The sequence below is a fragment of the Elephantulus edwardii genome, unplaced genomic scaffold, assembly GCF_000299155.1.
Source record: "Elephantulus edwardii isolate Elephantulus edwardi_28Jun2011 unplaced genomic scaffold, EleEdw1.0 scaffold00162, whole genome shotgun sequence".
In the NCBI taxonomy this organism is placed as follows: Eukaryota; Metazoa; Chordata; class Mammalia; order Macroscelidea; family Macroscelididae; genus Elephantulus; species Elephantulus edwardii.
In genome coordinates, this window is record NW_006399912.1 from 6127438 (window position 1) to 6152796 (window position 25359).

The window sequence follows — 25359 nt, forward strand, 5'->3', positions numbered from 1 at the left end:
CCTAATATGTCAATATTTATGCGTTCCATTTCTTTCTTAACAATTTCTAATTTTCCTTCATTCATGGTTCTCACATTCCATGTACCAATCACTAGGGTCTGCTTACAGCTGTTCCTCCTCCCTTGTGTTTCCATACTTGATGGTTCTACCTAGGTTGCCCTTTTTGTTAATCTGCGAAAAGGGAAGTAAAGTTTAATAAATAGAGAATATCAATCACTCTCTCTCCTAGGGGGTTGCTGTGAATCCAAATTGACTAGAAGGCAGTGAACCTGGGTTTGGTTTTGGGCTTTTTTGTTTGCCTTTTGAGCATAGCTCTATTCTAACACAGGCATGTGGTCATCGCAAAGAGGAATGACAATTATTGTCTTCTTTCTCTTTTAAAGTCATGGTCTAGGGCAGCAAGGGTATTTACTGAAAGTATCAAGAGACACCAAAACCGATGACTTACAATGAAAGGACAGGGCTTGTTCAGTTCCTAGCCTAATTAGCCTACCAGCAAGTATGCAAACACCTCTCTGATTAAACCTCAGCCTTTGGGAAGGCCCTGGACACCAACGTCTGCCTCGTTTCCCCTTCATCCGCAGCATAGAAGCTCGTAAAATCTGGAAGGAGATTCTGCAGCTGAAACATCCAAGTACCCAAGTCTATATGTCACGCTCACTGATTCTCACCTACGCCCCATAATTTCTGAGTGTGAAATTATATCTTATGAAAACCATTGAATGAACTTTCAGACTCAGCAGACAAAACAGGATTCATGTTGTTGATGTTATTACATACTGTTGAGTAACTATGACTCATAGCGACCCTGTGATCTCTACCCTATCCCGTGCCACTCTCATCATCTCTGATATACTCGAGCCCATTGTTACAGCCTCCATATCAATCCACTGTTACAGACACTACATCAATCCATCTCCTGTAGGGTCTTTTCACTGACTCTCCGCCTTTCCATATACGATGCCTGTTTCCCAGGACTGGTTCATCCTAACAACATGCCCAAAGCAGGTGAGACAAAGTTTCACTACCCTCGTCTCTAAGAAGCACACTGGTAACACTTTCTGCAGGAAGGACATATTTGTTTGCTAGCAGGGCCTATTTCATGTGTCTTTGTAAAAATGGGTACAAATAAGAAAACTGCGGCCCATATGGTCACATGGCTTGCCCAGGGTGGCCATAAGTTGACTGAACTGGAGGTCAATTCAGGTCCTGAAGATTCCCAATGAGCCTTCTATCCCAATGAGCTGTTCCTCCTTCTCTTAATGGCTGTATCTTTGCCTCGATGATGCTGGCAAGTGTCCTCCCTGATAGCTTGACTCAAGGTTGACAGCTTGACTTAAGGTTCTCTAAGTCGATCATCAAGTTCAATACTAACCCTCAAATGGCTTCCAGAGAAAAATAGGACCCTTACACAGACATTCTAGGACTCCCTTTGGTGCAATAGGAGCGTACATGGGGGTCTAAGCTCTTCTGGAAGCTGTGCCTTTTCTTCTCTTCTGGGGCCTGCAAGTGCCAGCAAAGGGACAGAGACAGACAGATGGCTACCTGCCTGGGCTGTTCAGTGCAACCAGGACTCCCATTCTAAGTGATTTATGGACTCAGCTCTGGTGGCTTAGGTGTAAGGAGTTGCTCTGCTAACCCAAAGGCAAATGGTTTGAATCCACCAACTGCTCCACGGAAGAATGATGTGCAGTCCCCCCCGCCCCCCACCACCCGTATGAGTGATTTGCTGCTTTCTGAAAACCTGTTGGAGGGTCACCTATGAGTTGATTTTAAACAATAACAAAAATGTCATTTTCATGCAAAAAGGATGGGCTGTTTGCAAAACTTCTTTCTTTCCTACAGCGACTCTAAAGAAAGGTCCAGTTCCTGTGAAGCACATTGGTTGTTGCTGAGGTCTTTCGAGGGAGGACTGGAAAGACATCAGATGCAGGCATTGTGTAGGGATTTGGAAAGGGGAAACCCCTGGTAACTTCAGTGCCCTGTGTTCATAATAGGTAGTAGTGTCCTCCAGGCTGAAGAGCCCCGACAGAAGGTGATGGTGGTGGTTGTGAGCTGCTGAGTCACAACTGCCTCATAGTTGACCCTCCAGCAGGTCTTTAGAGGCAGGAAATTGCACAAGAGGAGGCCACCCTTCTTTCTCCCTCAGTCAGAGCAGTTGGTGGATTCAAATCACACGCCTTTGGGCTGGCAGCACGATTCCTTACCACTAGGCCACTAAAGTTTAATGGAATTCAATCACTTCAGGTCACACACCTGGAAAAGTTGGAGGTGTAAGTTGAGACCAGATTCCCTGTGGCCCCTTAGCCTGTTTGCCTGCCTGCCTGCCTGCCTGCCTGTCTCTCTCTGTCTGGCCTCTCTAGCACAATGGCTAGCTAGCCAGCTGAACACTTAGACCAACAAAGTGAGATCTAAGATTCCAAATAGGCTAGGGAGGGATATTACCAGCCACAGCTGGGGAACTGGACCTGAAGGAGAAAAAAAAGGAATATTCCAGGCCGATAATGGCTGTGAAAATGCTTTGCAAACTGTGAAATGCCTTGTGGAGGGGAGGAGGTATTCATAATCCCCACTGGTGGCTAGCACTCTTTGGCAAAGCCACCCAACTGTCTCCACTTCTCACCACTCTGCTAATCGTTAATTAAGGATTAAGAGATCTAGGGATACAGGACTCTGAAATTTGGACGGAAGCCTCCATGTTATTGAGGAGCTAGGGGGAGAAAAAGAAGAAGTGGGGGAGAAAAATTCTCAGATAATTAGCTTTCCTTCCCTAAATGCTTTGTGGGTGTCATTACAAACAGAGTGTGAGGCTAATATACCTTGTGTTGTGAATGTCTCACAATTCCTGCTAATTGAATTAAACCCAATTCTCTGCAAATAAACTCTTGGCGCTCTTAATGGCGAAGAAGGAAGAGAGAGCTGTTTCTTTTTTGGAATGGGTCATTACAAGGCCCTAATTACCAGCATCTTGACGTGGAATGCGAACCGCCTTCACCGAAGAGAACTGCGCCTTTCAGATCAAAGTCGTGGCATGCCCTTGGAATCCTCTCTCTCTTCTTATTCCACTTCAGAATGTTTAATAATGACTAATCCAATTAACAGAAAGGCAGGAAAAGGACACAAGCACAGAAGTTCGCCCTTTTTTCTTTTTTTAAGAGATCCAAGACAAATAATGCAGAACTGATGCGCTGCTGAATTATTGCCCCCTCCCCTTCTTTCTTTTCCGTCTCATTTTGAAGTTGCTGGCTGACGTAGGCATCTCTGAGCTGCATACCCCAGGTGAGCAGGGGAGCTGCTGCCTGGAGGGGCTTTGCATGCTGTTATCAGGCAGGGGGAGGAAGACTGATGCTGTGTTCTCTCATTGCCTGCCTACCACGTTTATCAATAATGTAATGCCAATTACTTTGGGGAGCAGGCTTCACTCTTGTGGGACGGGGAAACTTTTATTCCAGGGCTTTTCAGAGCAGCTTGTATAATCAGCCACGCCAACCAGATTTTTTTTAAATGCAGCATGGATCGTGGTTTTTTGTTGGCAACGCCGCTCCAGCACGTGGGCTGAGGTTCCAAGCTGGAGGTTTCTAAGTATGGTGGGTAAGGGAGCTGGCGGGTGACTGGTGGTTACTGGTGGTTACCTGCTCCTCGTGTGTACATGAGGTTTCATAGGTGGTGGCTGAAGTCCCTGGCCCTGGTGACACCTCTTAGGAGGGAGTTCCTGAGTAGTGCAGAGGGTTAATGGGCTCCGCTGCTAACTGGAAGAGAGAAGGTTCAATTCAAGTCCACCCAAGAGCACTAGGAAGAAAGGCCTGGCAAGTTACCTCCAAGGAACTGGACGAGCAGTTTTATTCTGATGCACACAGAGTCAAAATCAAATCAAAACCCCAAACCCACCGCCATCAGATCAGTAGTGCTGACTCCCAACCACTCTCCACAGCGTCTCTCTGCAAATCCTCTGACAGGAGACAGCCCTTCCTCCAAATCAGTGTCTTTGCTGTTGTTAGGTGTCATTGAGTCGAGTCTGACTCACTGTGACCCTATGAAGAACAGACTGGAACCCTGTCCTATCCTGTGCCATCCTCATCATCTCTGTTACACTTGAGCCCACTGTTGCAGTCACCGGGTCAATCTACCTCACTGAGGGCCTTCCAGTCTTTCACTGACCTGTCCAAGGAGGATGTCCCTTGCCCAGGAGTAAGTAGCCTCACCTAGCAATACACTCCAAGGATGAGAGAGGAAGCTTCACCATCCTTGCTTCCAAGGAGCATTCTGGTTACACCTTTTCCAAGATCTGTTCTTCTGGCAGCCCATGGGATATTCAGAGCTCTTCTTCAACAACTACAACTCAAAGGCATCAGTTCTCCTTCTGTCATCCTTACTCATTGCCCAGCACTCAGGAACAAATTCAATGACATCAATCATTGAGAAGGCCATGGCCTGAATAGGGCATACCTTAGTCTTCACACTGACATCACTACTCTTCAGCATTTTTGAGAGGTCCCTGACAGTGGACTTGACCAAAGCTATCCATCTCCTGATCTCCTGACTGCTTGCACCAAGGGTGTTGACTGTGTGTATCCAAGACAGCAAATTAAGACTTGTTCTTGTTTGTGAGGTCAGGTCCCTCGGACTCAAAGCATAACAGACGGAAACACTGTCTGATCCGGCTCCCTCCTTACAACCTTTGTGTTGCCTAAGTCCACTGTTGTAGTCACGGTGTCAATCAATTCTTCTCTGGGATATTCTTCCTCTCTTCTGCTCACCCTCTAGCTTTCCAAGCATTGTGTCCTTTTCACAGGGCTGGGCCCTCCTGATAGCAATCCCAAGGTATGTGAGTAAGCGAGCTTGACTGGCTGCGACTGAACAGCGTCTGGCACATACAGACACGCCTCAGGGATACTACGGGGTCAGCTCCAGATCACCTCGATAAAGCAAATACTGCAATAAAGCAAGTCACATGAGTTCCTGGGTTTCCAGTGCACACAGGAATAAAACAGCATATCCTGGACGGCACTAGAGTCTATCATATCAGCGCTCGCATTATGGAAAACTGTGTAATACAGTGAGAATCCCCAAAATGTATCCCGGGGACGTGAAGTTGGGGAAAATGATGTTGACAACCAGCTGTGAAGTGCAATAAAGTGGAATGAAACACAATGAAGCCTGTCAAAGGTGTGGCCAAGCTGGCGGTGACTCACAGCGACAGGGTGACTAACACATCGAGAGCTTTCCCTCTGCAGTGCCGCCCTCACAGTCCCCACCATGCTCAAGCCTGTTCGCCATGCCTGTAATTGCTGCTGTTTTATGTGCCATCGAGTCAGAGCCGACCCATAAGTGCCCCTTCAGTGGCTTTTCAGAGGCAGTAAATCACATGAGAGGAGATTCCGCATCTTCGTCCTGCAGAGCAGCTGCTGGGTTCAAACCGTGTGCCTCTAGGCTGGCAGCGCAGCCCCTTACCACTAAGCCACCAGAGCTCCCTATGCCCGCAATAGGTGTTTAATACATGTTTATAAACTCAGGAACGAAGAAATGAATGACTGGAGGAATGAGTGAATGCCTCCAACTACGCAATCTAGGACCACTATGCAAATCATACTGGAGGGCTCTCCGATTACCCACAGAGAGAACCAAATTGCCCAAACCTTCCTGCCAGGCTCTGCTCGCATCAGCTTACAACAATGTTAAATTACTGCTTAACTGCCTCTGGTCGGCTGCTGCCCTGCTTCTCGCCAGGAAAATCATCACCACCATTCTCTCGGCGCCGGGAACAGCTGCGTTAACATGTTGGGGGCACGCTCTCCGAATGATTCCCTCTAACAAGCCCAGACTTGATTCTAGTGGCTGCATTTCCTTCTCACTTAGGAGAGCTCGCCCGGGGAGGCACCTGAGTGGGGTAAGGGCTGGGAGAATGAGGAGACAAGGGTACACTTGGGCTTGAGGGGGACAATCAGGTGTGGCCCAGCACCTCAAGTGCACTCAGAGCAAAGCCGTCGTGGCTAGTCACACTCAATGCCAGGTAGGACCCAGCACTTTTGCCTTTCAGCAGAGCTGGGCACTGGAGATACAAATGTGTCTTTTACAGCAGACAAGTTTCTCTTCTTGATTTGAGTGAAAAGTTACAAATCATATTGCCTTTGCAGCTAATCATTTGGAGATACTTTGTTTTATACCATTAATTATTTGGGTGCCCTTGAATTGGAACCAACCCACAACTGACCCACCAGGGGGTTTTAAGAAGGAGTTCGTCATACAGGAGAAGATGGCCCATCTTTCTTCTAAGGAGCAGTTGGTAGATTTGAACTGCTGGTGGGTTTGGGATGCTAGTGCATCTCCTTACCACTAAGCTACAGTAAGATTAACTGTAAATTATTAAAGTAATAGATCACAATGTCAAATCAAAGCCTTTTGTTTATTGCCTTTCCCTTTACACAACTTGTCTAACAATTTCTGTTCCCCTCTCATCTCTGTTAACCCTTTAAGATGGATTCTATCTGTGTGTGAACCTTTACTTAGCTTTTTGTATTAGGCCATCTACCATAATTGTCTTTTTTTGTGACTGACTTCAGTTGAGCTATAAGACATCTCCCTGTAGAGAGGATTTCCCCTGTTAATGTGGTCATTGGGGCATCAGATCTGCTCACATAAGGTAGGATCAGACATTAAGGCTCAGAGACTGACGGAGGAGGAGGCCAGGTCAGATACACCCACTAAAATCAGAATTTTAGGTAAATATGCATACATGCATTTTTAGGGAGTTCTGGTGGCCTAGCAGGAGAGAAGGTGCACTGTCAACTCAAAGGCACGTGGTCCTAATCCACCAGCTGCTCCATGGGAGAAAGGTGGATATTCTTCTCCCACGTTATTTGGCCTCTGCAAACCTGCTGGAGAGTCACTTCAGACTGGAAGTCACATAATATGGGAAGCCAGTACTAAATCTTTGTAATAAACCAAATGTTAGAATGCTAGCAGGATGTGGGGAGGTGAGGTGAGGTATACCCTAGAGTTCACCCTGAGGCACTGAGGCAATCCCTAAAGGTTTACCAGATTCTTGCATTTGTTGACCTCTCCCTCCTGAGTCAAGCAGAAGGTTTTCAATAGAAAGAGCTGGGCTTCATTTACATTGAATTATCTTTTGATTTACTTCCTGATAATTTTCAATAAAGATACAGGGAAAATGGAATGGGAGTCGTCAGTCAAGAACTGCTGGCTTCCTGTTTTCCATGCTCTCTGCTCTATCTCATTCCTGGCTGTCTGTCTCATTATTAATTATAAAAATACTTTACCCTCAGTCTGCAACAACATAACAACAAGATAACATACATTTTAGCCTAAGTATGCCTTTTCATGAGCTGAATTGGCTCAGCATCTACAACAGTGGACTTCACTATAGCAATAATTGTGAGGACAAGGCTTTGTCCGATTGTGCATGAGGTCACTATGGAGTCCTCACCCAACGACGACCAGGAATATTCCAAGTCAGAGTCGGTGGTGGTTCAGGGGCAGAATGCTCACCTTTCACAGGGGAAACCTGGACTCAATTCCTCTCATGTGGAGCCTCCAGGGAGCAATGGGGGTAGGGCTGGTGTGGTTGTATGTTGCTCTGATATTGAACAGGTTGAAGAGGAGCCTTTAGACTAAGAGAGACAAGGAACAAAATCTTGATGACCCACAGCTAACAACCCACCCAGTGAAAACTCCACGGATCACAGTGTTCCCATCTGCGATAGATTGTGGGATAGCACAAGGCTGGCTGGTGCTTCTTGGCTCACTGTGGGTGGGACACCATTGACAACAGTCTATGACAGCACTATCTTTAACTCACTGGTGCCACTCTCAGCTGACCTAATTGCTGATCCCTTTGACCGTTCATAGGAGCCCTGGCAGTACAGAGGTCCATCGGCCGCTTGCTCACCCAATGGTCAGCTCAACTTAACTTGGTGTCATCCAGTGTGTACTTGACTCAGAGCTGACCCTCCAGTGGGTTTTGGGGTGGGGAGGCTCTAAATGGCATGGGGGAAGACTGGCCACCTTTCTCTCTCAGAGCACTTGGCGGATCCAAAATATTAGGACTGCAGAGCCCTTTTCTTTCCTCTTCCAGAATGGCTACTGAGAGAAGCCAGTCACAGGAAACAGCAGCTGTGCTTTTTCTCTCTGTGAAACTACCCTACCCCCCATTTTCCCAGGAATAGTTTATCTGAAACCCCAGCTCACTTCCCTATCTTGAAGGAAGCATCTGTGAGCATCCCGTTCCCCAAGTCCCTTGTAGGAAAATATAAAATCCCTCTCTAACTCTTAGTGGGGGCTGGTCTTCTGCTTGAGGGCCAGCCCGGCAGTTTCTCCTCAAGAAACTATCATTTTTTGGCCTGCTCTGAGTCCTGTCCTTCCTCAGCGACCTTACACAAACCACTGGACAGATGCCACTTCTTGATCAGCAGGGTAACTCACTATGGACTATGCCACCGGAGCTCCATGACTCAAAGAAAGACAGGGGCTCAAAACCAGCTCTTCCGCAAAGGAAAACATGCAGCCGCCATGAAGATTAACCAAGATTTCAGCTTTGGAACTCCCAGGGTCAGGTCTACTCTGCTCTGCTGTTGTTGTATACCGTAGGGCCGGAACGGTCTTTTAGCTGACCCTCCAGCACGTTTTCAGAGGGAGTTAACTGCACAGAAGACTGCCCATCCTTCTTCCACTGAGCAGCCAGCTGGTGGCCTCGAACCACATGCCTTCAGGATTGTGACGCAGCTTCTTGCCACTAGGCCACCAGAGCTCCCTCTGATCTGCCCTAACAGGGTCGGTATGAGCAAGAATTGACTTGCTGGCAATGGGTTGGGTTTGGTTATATACCTGGGGCCCACAATCCCTTCCTGGTAACTCCTGCCTGAACTCAAGTGTTCTTTTCTAGAGCTTGATGGTCATGTGAGAACCGTGATTCCCCTACAGGTGACTGGGCTGTAAGTGTTCTGAGGGCCCAGGAGCAGGTGCAAAGCCAGGTCGCCCCACCCTCTACACCATCTGAGCAGGGAGATTTTTCACACAGCGCAGCTCAGACACTGATGGGGCCTCAGCCTCACCCCAGGCGCGGGCAGACACCAGAAGAGGGGGCTGCGTCTCCGAACAGCCTTTGTTCTTCCAGACGCTGAAGAGGCACTGTCTGATTCACTGCTGTGCAGATGTGCCGCCTCTGGTTCAAATGAGGACAGAGCTGTGAGAACTCGTGGGAGATGCTACAACACTGCCACTCAGATGCCCAGGAACTGGCCTGCACTGGTTCTCCCACGAGTCAGCTTCTAAAACATCCAGCACACAAAATATCAAGCCCACTGCCATCAGGTCTGTTCCAACTCATAGTGACCATGGGGGCCAGCAGAGAACTGCTTCAGCAGGCTTCCAAAGCTGTTCTCTCGATGAAAGGAGACTGCCGAATCTTTTCCACACCGAGCGGCTTGGGGGTTTGAACCACTGACCTTCCAGTGAGCAGCTTGATGCTTTAATCACAACACCACTAAGGCACTTTTGCTGACTCTGGACGTGGGGAAACCATGGAGAGGGCATGGTATTGAGCTGCATGGTAAGCAGACTCTAAGGGCCTCGTTTGCTTAGGTATTTCCAGAGTCTAGCACGGTCTCTAAAGAGTCCCTGCTTGGCACAAATGATTAAGTGCTTGACTGCCAGCTGAAAGGTTGGTGGTTCAAACTCTCCCTGAGATAAGCCTGGTGATCTGCTTCAGGAAGGAGAACCCTCCTTCAAAAGTCTTTAAAATCCTCTGGTTAAAAAAACCCCTCCACTCTGCAGAGGTGTATCGGAGGCGTGGTACCCATAACACAAGCCCTGATGGGCAGTTCTTATTAATGTAGTTCAGCCCAGCATCCTTCCTCAAGCATGCAAGTCATAGAGGAGTATCAAGTGCAAACCCAAGGGCACGTGACCTAAGGTGCACAATGACATTCTTAGAAGTCACAAATATGAAGGAAAACAGGCTGAGGCAGACAGACAAATGGGGAAGGGGAGGTATGTCTGCTAGCTGGTGCTGCCATCAGCTCCTGATTGCCCGGCCACTCAAATGGAGGACAGGACAAGTGAGATATTACCCTCAGTGCTTATCACCCTTGAAACAGCTCTGCTATTCTGCACACAATTCAACTCAACTCAATTCAGAATGGCCATCATTTAGAAAGGACTCTAGCTGACCTTCCAGGGGGTTTCTGAGGCTGTAAATCAAAAGGATATTTGCATGGGGTTGTGCAATTTGATGGGTGAAGGGATGAGGGAAATTGGAAGAATCTGGTCTGAAAATGTAATCAAATTTTGTATTAAACTACTATAAATTTTTTTAAAACAATAAGAATATACATATATCTGTATATGTGTGTATATGTATATATATATACACATATACATATACATACATACATATAAATATATACATAAAAGGAGATTACCATTCTCCAAAAGCCACTGGTAGATTTGAACTGACAGAGAGGCATGGCTTTTATATTAGCAGCACAAGTCCCTACATACTGCCCCACCACTATCACTTCAAGAGCTCACAATCAGTCATAAAACATTCACCAGAAAACAGTAACACAGCCTGTGGTGCATAGTATCTGGGGAAGGCATTGTGTAAAACCATCTATCCCTTTTTCTACTTTCATTTTCCAGTGTTAATTGTATCCATGGGTTACTGTATGATTGATCCTAAACCTTGACCTTCAAGAGGAAGTATTTCTTCCCAGTGAATGGGAAAGAAACCCAAGTCCCAAGAAGAAAAATCTTCTACATATCCACGTACTGCCTTGAAACATTGTGTGAGTTTGTGATGTCTGGAGCTGTAGCAGCCACACTGTCACCATGAGGTCACCAATGTGAAGACAATAGTAATTAAACTGAGTATGGAAAAGACAAATTTTGGATCCTGGAAGATAGTTTTGATATGCTTAAATTAGCCTAGATTCACTTGACTCTAATCTTATTGTTTAAAGAAGTAATTCGTGTTAGCCAAATGTGTTGGCTGAAGCTAAGAGTAGCACTTGATAAATATTTCCACGGTTGTACCGGGATGGCTTTGGAGGATTCTATCCCCTGGTGAGTCAGAACCAGATAGTGCCAACAACACTCTTAACGGCAGTGGCATGGGTGAAAGAATTATTGTTATAAACTGAGAAAATAGTTTTCAGCAGAAAGTGGGTCCTGAACAAAAAAAGTGTTACTCTCTCCTTAAGTAGAGGCTAATGAAAATATTGGAGTCATGGTTCTGCTTTCCGATAATGGTAAAGTATTGCTTGCATTAAAATACTTAGCAGAGGGTGAAGAAATTTTCTGGTATTTGAGACAACTTAACAGAGTGTTTGATATAAGAAGCCTTGATGACACAGTGTGTAATGTGTTGGGCTTTGAACTGTAAGGTCTGGAGTTCAAATCCTTCAGCTGCTTCAAGGGAAAATACAGGCAGTCTTCTTCTATAAAGAATTTACAGTCTTGGGCGCTCAAGGGGGGGTTGCTATGAGTTTGTGTGTGTGTATGCAGCTTAGGGTTAATGAAATGGTGCAGAATGTGGATTCTGAAACGAGCAAATTGGGGTCAAAATCTAGTTTTACAACAGTTTCTTGCTCTCACAACTGCTGACAGCATTCTTTGATTTGGGGGCTGTGTGGTGGTGCATTGTGGGATGTTAGGGAGCATCTCTTACCTCCAATCAGGGGATTGCAGAAGCACCATCCCTCTTCCAAGGAATAGAACAGATACATTTTCAGACATGGACACGTGGCCCCTGATGGCAGCATCCGAGTACCAGCACAGCTTTACTGGTACTCACTTACTAATCTGTAACAATGTAACCATGTCACATTTTCTTTCAATGGTCTCTCTCCTTAACCCAACAGTACCTTCCTACAGAATCAAAGCCCCTGCCTCCGCTCCCCCAGTTGATAATCCCTGACAGCATCAGGTAAAGCAAGCACAAGTTTACCTTGTGCTTATTTGCTAATCTGTAGTTAGCGGTTTCACAAGTTTTCACCGCATCTGTAAATTGCTGTAAATCAAGTAAGAACTAACTCCCAGCCCACCCGCCAGCAGGTCTTCAGAGGCAGTAAATCACACGGGAGGAGGCTGTCCACCTTCTGCAGAGCATCTTGGGGATGTGAACTGCACGTCTTTGGGTTGGCAACTCCTTACCACCAAGCCACCAGTGCTCCCTTCATAAGCAAGCACGATAAACCTGTGCTTATTGGATAACCTGTCCCTGCCTGGAAGTGGGAGCAAAAGATTTTCCAGCTGAGAAACACTGCTCTACGTGATCCTGAGTAAGGAAAGTAGCCCCTCAGTGCTTCCCTTTCCCCTTCTGCAAAAAGGAAACATTAAAAGGATGACGTTACTGGATGCTATGGAGCCCTGGTGGTGCAGTAAGTTAAGGAATGGGCTGTTAACTGGAAGGTCAGCAGTTCAAACCCACCAGGTGCACAAAGGGAGAAACTTGAGGTAGCAGCTTCCCATAAAGATTAACAGGCTTGGAAACTATGAGGCAGTTTTATCCTGCCCCATCAGCTTGCTATGACCAGAAACCAGTGGGGTTTTATTTCATAGGGCGGATATGGTGCTCTGGGAACCCAGTCCACAGTGAGCTGCACTGCTTACCCAGAGGTGCCTCTGGCAGTTCAAACGTGCCAGTAGCTCCAATGGAGAAAGAAGGCCAATATCCATGTGTGCAAGTCACAGCTTTGAAATCCCACTGGAGGGTCAGCTGTGAGTTGGTTCCAACTCAACCACACTAAGTATGAAGTCTAGCCACAATATTCCTTAGAAACAAGAATGGTGAGACTTCATCTCATGTACTTTGGATGGCTTATCAGGAGGGACCAGTTCTTTGAGAAGGACATCATGCTTGGAAAAGCAGATCAAAAAAGCAAACAAGTAAAAGCCCCAATCCTAACCACCATCAAGTTGAACCCAATTCATGGTGACCCCCTATCGGGTTTCTGAAGCTGTAGATCTTTACGGGAAGTGATTACCCACCTTTCTACTGTGAAGTGGCTGAAAGATTTGAACCGGAGACCTTTGATTAGTTAGCAGCCCCACACAGTATGCAATAATCAAGTGGGGCTCTATCGATAAAGATCAGGTCAGCCAAAAAAAAAAAAAGCACCCAAATGGTGGACTGACTGCCAGTGGGGCTCCAACACTGTGAGCATGGCTCTGGGCCCGGCAGCATTCGTCGTGTTGTGTACTTGGAACCAGCAGGCGCTGGAAGTGACTAGATGGCCACTAACAGCAACGGAGTGGACGGTGGTTCCATTTGTTGAACTGGCAGCACAGAGGACTGAGGCCAATCCGCTCACTTGGGGCATGCTGCATGGTGGTCACGTTCACGGTCACGCTCACGCTCACATTCCCAGAGGGAATCCCCGCCCCAGGGCGCCCTGGGTGTCTGGGACACAGGGCTTCGAGCGGCTCCTGGCACTCTGTGCTGAGCGTCTCAAACCTCATGGGACTGGCAGCGTCCTCTCGAAGCTGTGCCCATGTTCCTTTGTCAGCGGTGGCCTTGGTAGAGGCAGACAGGGCTGCCCTCCCACTTCTCAGCCTTCAGTCTCTGCACAGCCTCACGACTAATTAAACATCTGCTGCAAGCTACAATTTGCTAAATTGGCTCATACTCTCACTTCTGGCAGGGACTAATCTCCCTTCTCGACTTCAAGCCTAGGGCTTTCTCCCAGCAGCCCCTGTGTGTCCCTCCCTTTTCCCCCAGACTCCATGGGTCCCCAACCCCCAGAGGGGACCAAGGGATGATGGGTCAAGTATTACTTTCCTGGGACTTTACTGTGGGGCTGTGGGAAGACTGGAGACACACGGGCACAGCTCAAGACACTTGCAATCAATTGTGTCCCTTCCTCCAAAAGACTAGAGAAGAAGATGAATAAGTAATCAGATAGAACGGCACGCCAAATTGAGTTTAATCAAGAACTAAAGTGGAAGAGACAGGAAACAAGTTTTATGGGGGAGGGAGGGGAGATTTTTCTCCTCAGAAGACCTTGAGAAGGAGGGGGCTGGCGAGCATCCAGTATGATCCAGGGAATGCCTGCTTCCGAGTCCCTGGGGCACTTGGTGGGAATGCCCTGTCCCCTGACATCGTGGTTCTAGGAAGCCTAAAGGGGGTTCCAGAAGCCTAGTGAGTAAGGAGGTGCACTGCCAACCCAAAGGCAGGTGGTTCGAATCCACTAGATGCTCTGAGGAGAAAGATGAGCAATCTCCTTCAGTGCAAGGACAACCCCCTCCCTGAAGGGTCAACTATGAGTTAATTTGGGCTCAGGGACAATGAGAGTGAATTCTTGAGTAGGCACCTAGGCCTTCTGAAAAAAAAAATGGAGCCCACATTTGGAAGACACCCCCTTCCCCCCCAGAGCTTTGGTGGCTCAGGGCTAAGGAGCTGTGCTGCCAACCCAGAGGACAGGGTCTGCATCCACCAGCTGGGAAGGAGATGGCAATTCTCTTACCTGTGCGATTTACAGCCTCTGCAACCCCTCTGCTCCAGTCATCTGTGAACTGATTCGAACTTAACAAAACCTAACAGCCCAAAGTTATGACATAGTCTAATAGCTGGTGGGACTAAACACTGTTGATTCACAGCTACCCTGTGAACAACAGATCAAATCATAGGCTGATCGTGCCCCATCCGTTATCCCTGCCACATGCAAGGGTTGTGCTGCCGTCACTGCGTCAATCCATCTCGCGGAGGGCCTTACTCTCTTTTCTCTTTCAGGGACTCTTTCTCTTCTTTGCCAGAATACAAAGTTTCACCATCCTCGCCTCGAAGGAGCACCCCGGTCACACCCCCTCCAAGAATGATGTGTTTGAAGTCCAGCCAGGGGCTGAATGCCTGTAAGTATGATACACACTTGCTCACACTAGTCGGAATAGGGACTGGATTACTTCATCTCTGGCCTGGTGAAACCTGATGAAACTGTCCTCTAGAGATGAGTAAGCAAGGACAGGCAAGCCCTTGGGTACCTTGTGCATGGGGCAATCCAACCCTGAGTCTGACAATCTCGGGGTGTTGAACCTCAATCCCTGTTTCTTCATGAAGCCTTTCAGGTTCTCACCGCAGCAAACCAGAGGGCGATGTGTAGGGCTGCTTTTGACAATGCTGGTCATTGAATTAATGGATTCCCCAAACCGGGACCTGAGTGCATTACTGTGCCCTCAGCAGAGCCTCCCCTGACGTGAATGTCACAACTGCTCTGCCTGGAAGTTCTTTCCCTCCTTGATGTGGTTCCCTGTCCCACTCCCATTTCTCAGTACATGGCTCAGCATCCCTCTCCTGCAGGGAGACCTGGGCTGGTCAGACTCCCTCCTTGTACCTCCTCCAGTTATTCTCATCAAGGAGACAGACAAGCCAAGTTGAACCAGCCCAGCAGCTTTCTCAAGTCCAGGGATCCAGATTAAGGATGCCTCCAGCTGGCAAACACACCCCAAAGTGAGACCCGGTAGGAAACGGTTTCTGTTCTGAAAGCACCCTCTGTCTCTCTGGTCTCCCTTCTTGACGTCCGTTTACATGTGCTTGGGTCAACACGACATAATGAAGCCCCCACTCATCCCATCTCTTCCCTGGGTTTCTCATTTTCAGCCTTCCTTCTAAAACTTGTCCTTGGGCCAATGCTCTCATTTCTGCCTTGAATGCATGGGTGATTGTCCTAAGGAGTTGGCAGTACTCTTACTCATGTTCTATAGATTTCCAAGTGGTGTTCGGTTCCAGGCATGAAAAGTGACTGAGGGCTGTTGCGTCAGGGCTTCCACAAGTTTGGAGCTGACCAGTATGTCTTCTCTAGTAACTTGAGTTACAGAAGCATTGCACAGAAAGTACAGAGGGTTCATGCATGCCTCTTTTTCTCCGGAATACTGTTTCTCCTCTTACTCACAGCTTGTATTGTTATAAGAGGTGAATCAATATTGATACATTGTTATTCATTAATGTTCATAATTTATATTGGACTTAACTCTTGGTGTTGCACAATCTCAAGTGTTTTGGCAATTGCACAATGTTGTATCATTACAATATAGTGAAGACCAGCTTTACTGCCCATACAATGCTTTACATAGCCCCACACCCCACACCCCCTGGTAACCACTGAACTTCTTATATCTATAGTTTTGCTTCTTCCACAACATCAAAAAAATTGACACAATGGTATGGAGCCTCTCCAAACCAACCTCTTTCGCTTAGCAGCAGTGGAAATAGAAGATTCCTCAGTGCCTTATTGTAACTTAACGATTTATTTCATTTAATTGCTGAACAACAAATAGCCCATTCTGGTGGTATAACATTTAAGTGCTTGATTACTAACTGAAAACTCAGAACTGAAAACTTGGTGGCTCAAGCCCATCTAGTGAGCTCCAAGGAGAAAGAGCCTGCTGATTTGCTCTTGTAGATTACAGCCTAGAAGATTTTCTTTGGGCGGGGGGTCCAGTGAGCAGGTAGTAGCACTGTCAACCCAAGAGTGAGCAGTTCTAGTCCACCAGCTGCTCCCAGGAAGATGGACAATCTCTTTCCATGAAGTTTATACCTCCTGAAAAACCACTGGAGGGTCAACTATAAATCAGTTCTGACTCAAAGGCAATGAGGGAAAGAGACTGTTAGGGGGCTAGGACAGTGCGTGGCTGCCAACCAAAAGGTTGGCAGTTTGAACCCTTCTGAGGGAGAAACCTGCAGAGTTTGTTTGCTTTTGTAAAGATTTATAGCCTTGGAAACCCCAGAGGGCGATTCTATTCTGTCCTATAGAGTTTTACTATGAGTCAAAATTGACTCAACACTACGTGTTTGGTTTTTAAGTCTCGGCACTTATTTATGGGCATCTCAGTTGCTTCCAATTTGTCGGCAACTCTGACTAAAGCTGCTACAAACATTCACGAGCAGGGTTCTTCATGGGCATAAGCTTCCATTCCTGTGCGTACCCATCCAGAAGAGTGATGGCTGCCTTGAGAAGTGTATTCATTTTCTGGCACAGCTGTCACAGGATTCCATAAACTTGGACAGCTTAAAGAACAAGCGTTTATTAGTCTCTCAGTTCTGGAGGCTAGTTGTCTGGTACTAAAGCATTGGGGTCATTCCTTTTGATTCCTTTGGAAGCTCTGAGGGAGGATCTGGCCCACGCCTTTCACCAGCTTCTGGTAGCCCCAGGCATTCCTTGGCCTGCAACTTCAGTGTTGCATGGTACCTGTGTCTCTCCACTCCTCTCCTTTTTGAAATAAAGGCACCAATCTTACTGCTTTAGCAACCACTGGTCTTAATCTCCTATGCGGCTGCAACACAAATATCCTAAGTGGGTAGCTTCAAAGGACAGGCATTTTCTATTCTCACAGTTCTAGAGGCTCAAAGTCAAAGTCAGGCTCAGGGCCATGCCAATTCCTTCCTTACTGGTATTCTCTCACATTCTTAATGTTCTTTCGTTTCTTCTCCTAGTGACAAGCCCCACATGGTATGTGTGTATACCTTTGTGTCTGTTACACTCTTTCTAAAGTTCAGAAGTGATTAGATTCTGAGCCTCTCTACTTCGCTATGCGTCGTTCTCCACTCGAAGACAATCAACAACAACTTGACCATGATCTAATTAGCATACCACAGAAAACTATTTTTAAACAAGATTGCATCCACAGATATGGGGGGTATGGATTATAGCATATATTGGGAGAACACAATTTAATTATTACTCTAGAATGACCTCATGTTAACTCACACCTATTAACTGACAGCATCTTCAAAGACCCTATTCCTGAGAAGAGCGAACTGGGGGGTGGGGGGAGGGCGGGGAGAAAAGTGCAGCAATGAATGAATGGAAATCCAAAATCTCTGTAAATGTTCATTGAAATTAATTAAAAAAAGATAAAACCAAAATGTCACTTTGAGGACTAATGTACATCTGACCTAAATCATAGTCAATTGTTTCATATGTACTCCTAAAGTCGATGATGAATAAAAAAGTAACAAAATAAACAAACAAACAAAACAAAGACCCTATTCCTAAACAAGGTCATATTCACAAGTACCAGAGTTTAGGCATTCAGTGTGTTCTTTGGGGTGGAGGTGGGGGACACAGTTTGATCCCAAAGATGCCATGATGGCATAGCTGGTTATCTGTTATGCTTCTAACCAAAAGTTTAGGGGTTCAAATCCACAGCACTGCTCAGAGGGAGGATGAAAGATTGTCGTCTCCTCCCATCAATAATTATAGTATCAGCAACCAGAGTGTCACCAGGAATGGGAATCATGAATCAAAATGAGAACGTGTGCATATGATCCCTAGTATTTGTTGTTGTTGTTATGTGCCGTCAATTCATTTGTGACTCATCGCGACCCTATGTACAACAGCCCTAAACTCTGCTCTGTCCTGTGCCAATCTCAGTTTCTGACACACCTACCCCCGTTACCCCAGTCACTGAATCAATCCATCTCATACAATGTCTTCCTCTCCTGCACTGTCCCTCCACCCTCCCAAGCATGATGTCCCTCTCCAAGGACCAGTCCCTCCTTGCAACATGTCTAAAGTATGTCAGACGAAGCCCCAGAATCCTTGCCTCCAAAGAGCCACCCAGTTTATCCATATCCAGAATGAACCTGTTTGTTCTCCTAGCAGTCCATGGTATATTCAATAAATACTCTTCTCCAGGACCACACAGCTCAAAGGCATCAATTCTCCTTCTATCCTCCCTAGTCATTGTCCAACTCTCTGACACATAACAAGTCATTGAAAGACCATGGCCTATATCAGGTGCACCTTAGTCTCCAGAGTGACACCATTGCTCTTCAGCACTTTGAAGAGGTCCCTAACAGTAGGCTTTCATGAACTGTAAAGTGTGAGTGATGTTCTAAGGGCATTGCAGAACATTAGAAAAGGCACCAATGTGATTTGAGATGGGTTTAAAAAAGTCAAACACCAATATTCTAAATGCAGCATTTCCTCTTTCCAAGCATTCTCTCCTCCTCTAGGCCTAAACCAATGAATACTGAGGCCTTTCAAAGAGGAGCTGAAAGGCACCCTTTTGTGGAGTCCCTGACTGGTTTATTGTCCACTACTAACCAAACAACGTCCATGGAGGCAGCAGTCAAGAAAGAAAATGGGTTCTACTTAAAACTATTCGGCCCCTCCCGCCCTGTCCTGGTCTCTCTGTACAATCATCTCCGCTCTGGCTTCCTGTCTACACTGACTGGGCACTAGGCTTTCATTGAGTCTTGTTTCTTTTGTAAAAAATTGGGGGAGGGGAAGTTACAAATGAAGAGCAAACCATTGTAAACCCAGTGATGCTGTTTTGTTCCCGCTTGCCCATTAGACAACCAGTCTCTGAGAGACCGAGATGGCATCCCCTTAGAATCATCATAAAATGCCTGGCAAGGCTGGCGATGCAAAGTAGATAATGAAGGTTTAACTGACTCCGTCTGAGCGCTGGGCAAACACTCGATTAGCCTGGCAATATCAGACCCGGGGCCGCCAGCCACCATGTCGAAGATGATTCACAAATCAATCTTTGCAGCGCCGAAAATGGGTGCTGGGCAATCCTAGCCTGAAGGAGAAGATGTTGATTTTAAAAACGAAGGAGGAAACATCAGTGTCATTTGAATACATTGAGCTGCTGGAGGAATGGAGAGCAAGCAGCCTGGGATCATAGCTCCAGGGGGTCTTCCATGAGCCCAGCATTCTATGCTGATAAGGGAAGAAGAGGCAGAGAAAGCAAGCAAGTGCTCCCCCACCCCCACCCCGTTTGTTTCCACTTTGAACAACTGAGGGTTTATCCGAAAGGTTCCAATTTCACTTTGATTTTGTACTTTGCTGTTGATGGCATTCAAAGGCCTTCAGGGTAACAGGTGCATTTCAAATGAGTGGAAATAACAAATAAATTGGATCCAGGATTTACAGCATTAGTGATGCCTTTGTTCTCCTGCGTCATATGCGGGGCTTATGGACGGCTGGGCCACACAGCCCACTGGAGGCTCCAGAGAGTGTGGGCAGGGGCTGAGCCTGCAGGAAGGAAGAGGGGGAGGCAGCGGAGGGGTAGAAGGCCCCAGACTCCTCCAGTGTGAGTCACCAGCAGGGCCATGGCTCTGGGCCCTTTCTCCACAGTATGGGAGTGGCACGATCCATCTCTAGTGCCACCACGTTGGCCAAACCACCATTATTTCCTCCTCAAACAACTTCAGTGGCTTCTTCTGATTCCCTTCCTAGTTACCTCCTGTGTCCTCTTCCATTGATTCTCTACACAATAGCTAAATATATTTGAAAACACTGCATTCTATTCCATTATGTGACACCCTTGCTCAGGATTGGCCCTGTGGTTTTCCCACGGCTTCGGCGATACTGCGGAGGGTCTGACTCTGGCCTGCAAGTCTCTGCAGTCCTGGCTGCCCCTCCCTGCTGTCCTAAATGCCCTCTAAGTTGCAGCAGGGTGGGCTTCTGAGAGAGGCTCCAGGAGCCCTTCTTCCAGGCCCCCATGTCTCTGTGTAATCCCCTCCCCTTGAGTGTGGGTTGGAAAGACAGAGAAACAGACACAGATAAATAATGATGATGATTACAGAAAGGCAGACGGACAGCTAGCCAGCTAGATAGACAGATACGACAAAAACCTAAAAGCAAACCCAACACAGTTGAGTCAATTGTGACTCCCAGCAACTGTGTAGGACAGAGTAGAACCGTTTCATAGGCACAAACACCGTTCATAGGGCTGTAACTCTTTATAGGCACAGAATGCCACATCTGCCTCCTGTGGAGCAGTTGGTGGGTTCAAATCACCAACCTTTTGATTACCAGCCGAGCATTTAACCACTGCGCCAACAGAGTGTCTCTGACACAGGCATATAGAACACGATGTTGTCATGTGCTTTCAAGTCAGAACTGACTCACAGCTGACCCTCCAGTGGGTTTACAAAGGCTGTCACTAGCACAGGAGGAGATTGTCCATCTTCTCCCCCAGGAAAGCAGGGCGATGCTGCTGGGTTGACTTCCCACCTTCCTCTGAAACTAGGACTGGAGAGCAGGTGGTTAGGCTTGGATTCTAGCGACGGCACAGCTGTGGTCAGCCCTTGGAAGCCGCTGGGCTCAGGGCACGCAGCTCTCCTGTGAAAAGCCACATCTGAGCTCGCGCCCAGAAGACAAGAGGCCTCAGATGCCCTGAGAAGGCAGGGCGCCTAATTGTGGAACTCAATTTGGTTTTCCTAGGAATCAATTTGTAGGGATTTTCATTTTCAATTATTCAACAACATCCAATTTTCCCTTCACACCTCGCCCAGACAGGAGGAGAGAAATTGCATGTGTCAATCACCCCAGAAAGCCGCTGACCAAGCCGAAGTCACCCCAGGCCAGCATGGGGAAGGGAGCATGCAGGGGTCGCGGGACTGTGCCCTGGTCCTTCTGAGACAAATGCTTGATATGGAGAGATCTGTGCTAATAATCCAGAGGCAGCACCTTTCTGCAAGTTCAAATCCACCATGGGAGAAAGACGGACCACCTCCCTCCATGCAGTTTACATCCTCAGAAACTCAATGGTGGGATAACTAACGTTCACTTCCAACTCAAAGGCAATGACTTGGATTTCTGACCAGAACCTACGCAACCTAGCAAAGGGTTTTGCCTATGAGTTGGAAATGACCCATAGCTGACTCTCCAGTAGATTTTCAGAGGAGGTAAATCCCAACGGAGGAGATTATGCATATTTCTGTCAAGGGGACACTGATGAATTTGAACCACCAAAGAGGGGCCGTCTTTGGATTAACAGTGTAACTCCCTACTGACTAAGCCACGTAGCTCCCTGGTTTAGCAAACAGAACCTCAAAATCAAACCTACTGCCATTGGGTCCAATCCCACTTACAATGATCCTGGAAGGTAAAGAGTACAGGTGCATATCATTTTTCTCCATCCAGTAACTAGTAGGTTCAAACCACTAACATTTTGGTTAGGAGCCAAATTTATTACCCATTGTGCCATCAGAGTTCCTTAGAGCACAACAAGTTTTTCACACATAGCTGTTGGGAGAAGGTGAAGCCAAGTCACAAGGGAGACATGGCAGCCTGAAATAGGGAATGGTGTGTGCAAAGGCATGGAGATTTTCATTGGTAAGAAGGGCCATGCTGCTCAGCCTTTACTAAAACCTAAGCTCCACAAAGCGTGGATGGTTGGAGATAAGGCTGGCTGGTGTCTGGGATACAGTTTGTAGGATGCAGTTTCTTATTCTCCAAGATAAGTGAATAGATGGATGGGTGGGTGGATGGGTGGTTGGATGGATTGATGGGTGAGTGGATGGATGGGTATGTGGATGGGTGGGTAAGTTGATGGGTGAATGGGTGGTTAGATGTACAGATAGATATACGGATGGACGGGTGAGTGGGTGGATGGATGGATGGACGAATGAATGATCAGACAGATGAATGGATGAATGATTGGATGGATAGGTGGATAGTTAGATGGATATACAGATGGTTATAGGTGGATGGGTAAGTGAATGAGTGGGTGGATGGATCGAAGGATGGATGAGAAAATAGATAATGGGTGGGTGAATGGCTGCAGTTAAGATACAGGAGGAGGAAAGAAGGTAAGGAGAGCAGATTTGTTGTTGTTGTTGCTGTTAGGTGCTGTCGAGTCACTTGCTACTCATTGCGACCCTATGTACAACAGCTCTAAACTCTGCTCTGTCCTGTACCAGTCTCATTGCTACCAACACACTCAGCCTGATTGCCCCAGTCACCGAATCAATCCACCTCCCAGAGGGCCTTCCCCTCCTGCGCTGTCCCTCCACCCTCCCAAGCATAATGTCCTTCTCCAAGGACCGGCCCCTCCTTACAACATGACCAAAGTATGTCAGACGAAGTGTCAGAATCCTTGCCTCTAAGGAGCAGCCCGGTTTAATCCTCTCCAGGATGAATCTGTTTGTTTTCTTAGCAGTCCACTCAATACTCTTCTCCAACACCAAAGCTCAAAAGCATCAATTCTCCTTCTATTCTTCTTGGTCATTGTCCAGCTCTCTGACGCATAACAAGTGAATGCAAAGACCAAGGCCTATACCAGATGCACCTTAGTCTCCAGAGACACACCGTTACTCTTCAGTACTTTAGAGAGGTCCCTAACAGCAGACTTTCCCATCACAATAAGCCTTTTAATTTCCTGGCTGCTGGTGCCAAGAGTGTTGATTGTGGAGCCAAGCAGACTAAAGCTGTGAACAATCTCAATCTCTTCATCATCCATCCTAATGTTGCCAATTGGTCCAGTGGTGAGAATCTTTGTCTTCTTGACATTGAGCCTCAATCCATATTGAAAGCTGCAGTCCCTGACCCTCAGCAGCAAGGGCTTTAGGTCCTCCTCAGTTTCAGCAAGCAGGGTTGTGACATCTGCATAACGCAGATTGTTGATAGATCTTCCACCAATCCTGATACCGCATTTCTCCTCATAGAGCCCAGCCCCCCGGATAATCTGTTCTGCATACAGGTTGAAAAAGTATGGAGACAGGACACATCCCTGGCCTATGCCCTTCCCAATTTTGAACCATGCAGTGTTTCTTTGCTCTGTTCTGACGACTGCTTTTTGGTTCAAGTGTAAGTTTCGCATTAGCATGATCAAGTGTTCTGGGATTCCCATTCTTCTCAGAGTCAGCCACAGTTTGTTACGGTCCACACTGTCAAACGCCTTTGCATAATCAATAAAGCACAGATAGACATTCCTCTGGTACTCCCTCCTTTTCAGCCAAGATCCATCTAACATTAGCTACAATATCCCTAGTATCACAACCCCTTCTAAATCCAGCCTGGACTTCTGGCAGTTCTCTGCTGATTTTCTGTTCCAGTTGTTTTTAAATAATCTTCAGCAGAATCTTGCTTGCATGTTAAATCAACGATATTGTTCTATAGTTTCCACACTCTGTTGGGTCACCTTTCTTTGGAATGGGAACAAAAACAGATCTCTTCCAGTCAGTTGGCCAAGTAGTTGTTCTCCAGATTTCTTGACACAACTTGGTGAGCACGTTAGGGTAGGGGAATTTAAAAGCAAATTGAGATGCAGGATTAATAGGAAGTGCAGTCTTACCATGATATGGCTGTGGAGAAAGAAGACAGGTGAGTTTAGCAGGATTTGGTGGATGAGGTATTGGTGGTTCAGTAGCAGAATTCTCATTTTCCATACTGAAGACCCAGAATCAATCCCTAAGCAATGTACCTCCTGCAAATCTACAGTTCATCTGTCAGTGGATACATTCTGTTCCTATGATGCTGAACCGATTTCAGGGGACCTTCTCAGACTGAGATAGAGTAGGAATAAAGGGTTTGAAATCTTCTGAAAGCCAGCCATTAAAACACAATCTTTGGTTGGCAATGGTCGATGCTCTATGGTGCATAGGGCTGCTGAGTTGGGGCCATCCTGAGAGGAGCAAAGAACACAGCATTTGGTGGACGGTGGGACCATTTAATGACACAGGAGAAATTAAAGTGTCATCTCCACTTCAACTTGTTAAGTGTGTTAAGGAAATTGTTATTCCTTGTCAAGGAAAATAAAAGAGAGGATGTATCCCAAGCCCATCAGATACAGGGATCTGACATTCAAGGCGGAAGATGAAGCTGTCGACATCAGAATCTAGCTGCACTCCTGATCACACTGATGTCCATGGACACCGATGCTCTCCTTCATGGTACCAGCTCCCAATTTTCTCCCCAATGATTCAGCAGCTCCTAGCAAACAGAGGTCCTGCCTTACTTTTATGCTCCCTCCCAAAACCTACCAGAGTAAAAAGGTGTTCAATGTATTCTTATTGGTAGATTTGTCTACTACTGTTTGAAAGGTTCTGTCTGTATTCAAGGAGGAGTTTCAGAAGATGGTCCCAGAACAGTGCTTGAATACATGGCTAGTATTCAAAAGATATATTGATTCAGTCAAGAAAGATGACAGTTGTTTCAAGATCTTCAAGAGCAGGAACCAGCATCCAGTAGTATTCATTTACCTATGAGATCTGAGAATCTGTGAGATCTGGTCTTGTGAGGTGTTTCTGTTACTAAGTGCTGCTCTGACAGAAATATCATAGTGGGTGGCTTTAAGGAACAGAACTTTATTTTCAACTCAGGAGTTTACTGGTAAAAATGTATGCAATAGACCATGTACTGCCGAAAGAACATACAAATGTGTCTTGGCAGAAATAAAACAAGAGTCCTTGCAAGTAGCAAGAATGGTATAAAGGTACACATTTCCCTTATGTACATTGTGCCTGTTACTAAAAGGGTCCAGGCCGTGGAGAAGAACATCATGCTTGCAAAAGTAGAGGGACTTTTGGAGAGAGAGAGAGGGAGAGGGAAAGGTAGAGGGACAGAGAGGAAGAGGGAGAGGGAAGGGGGAGGGAGGGGAGAGAGGAGGAAG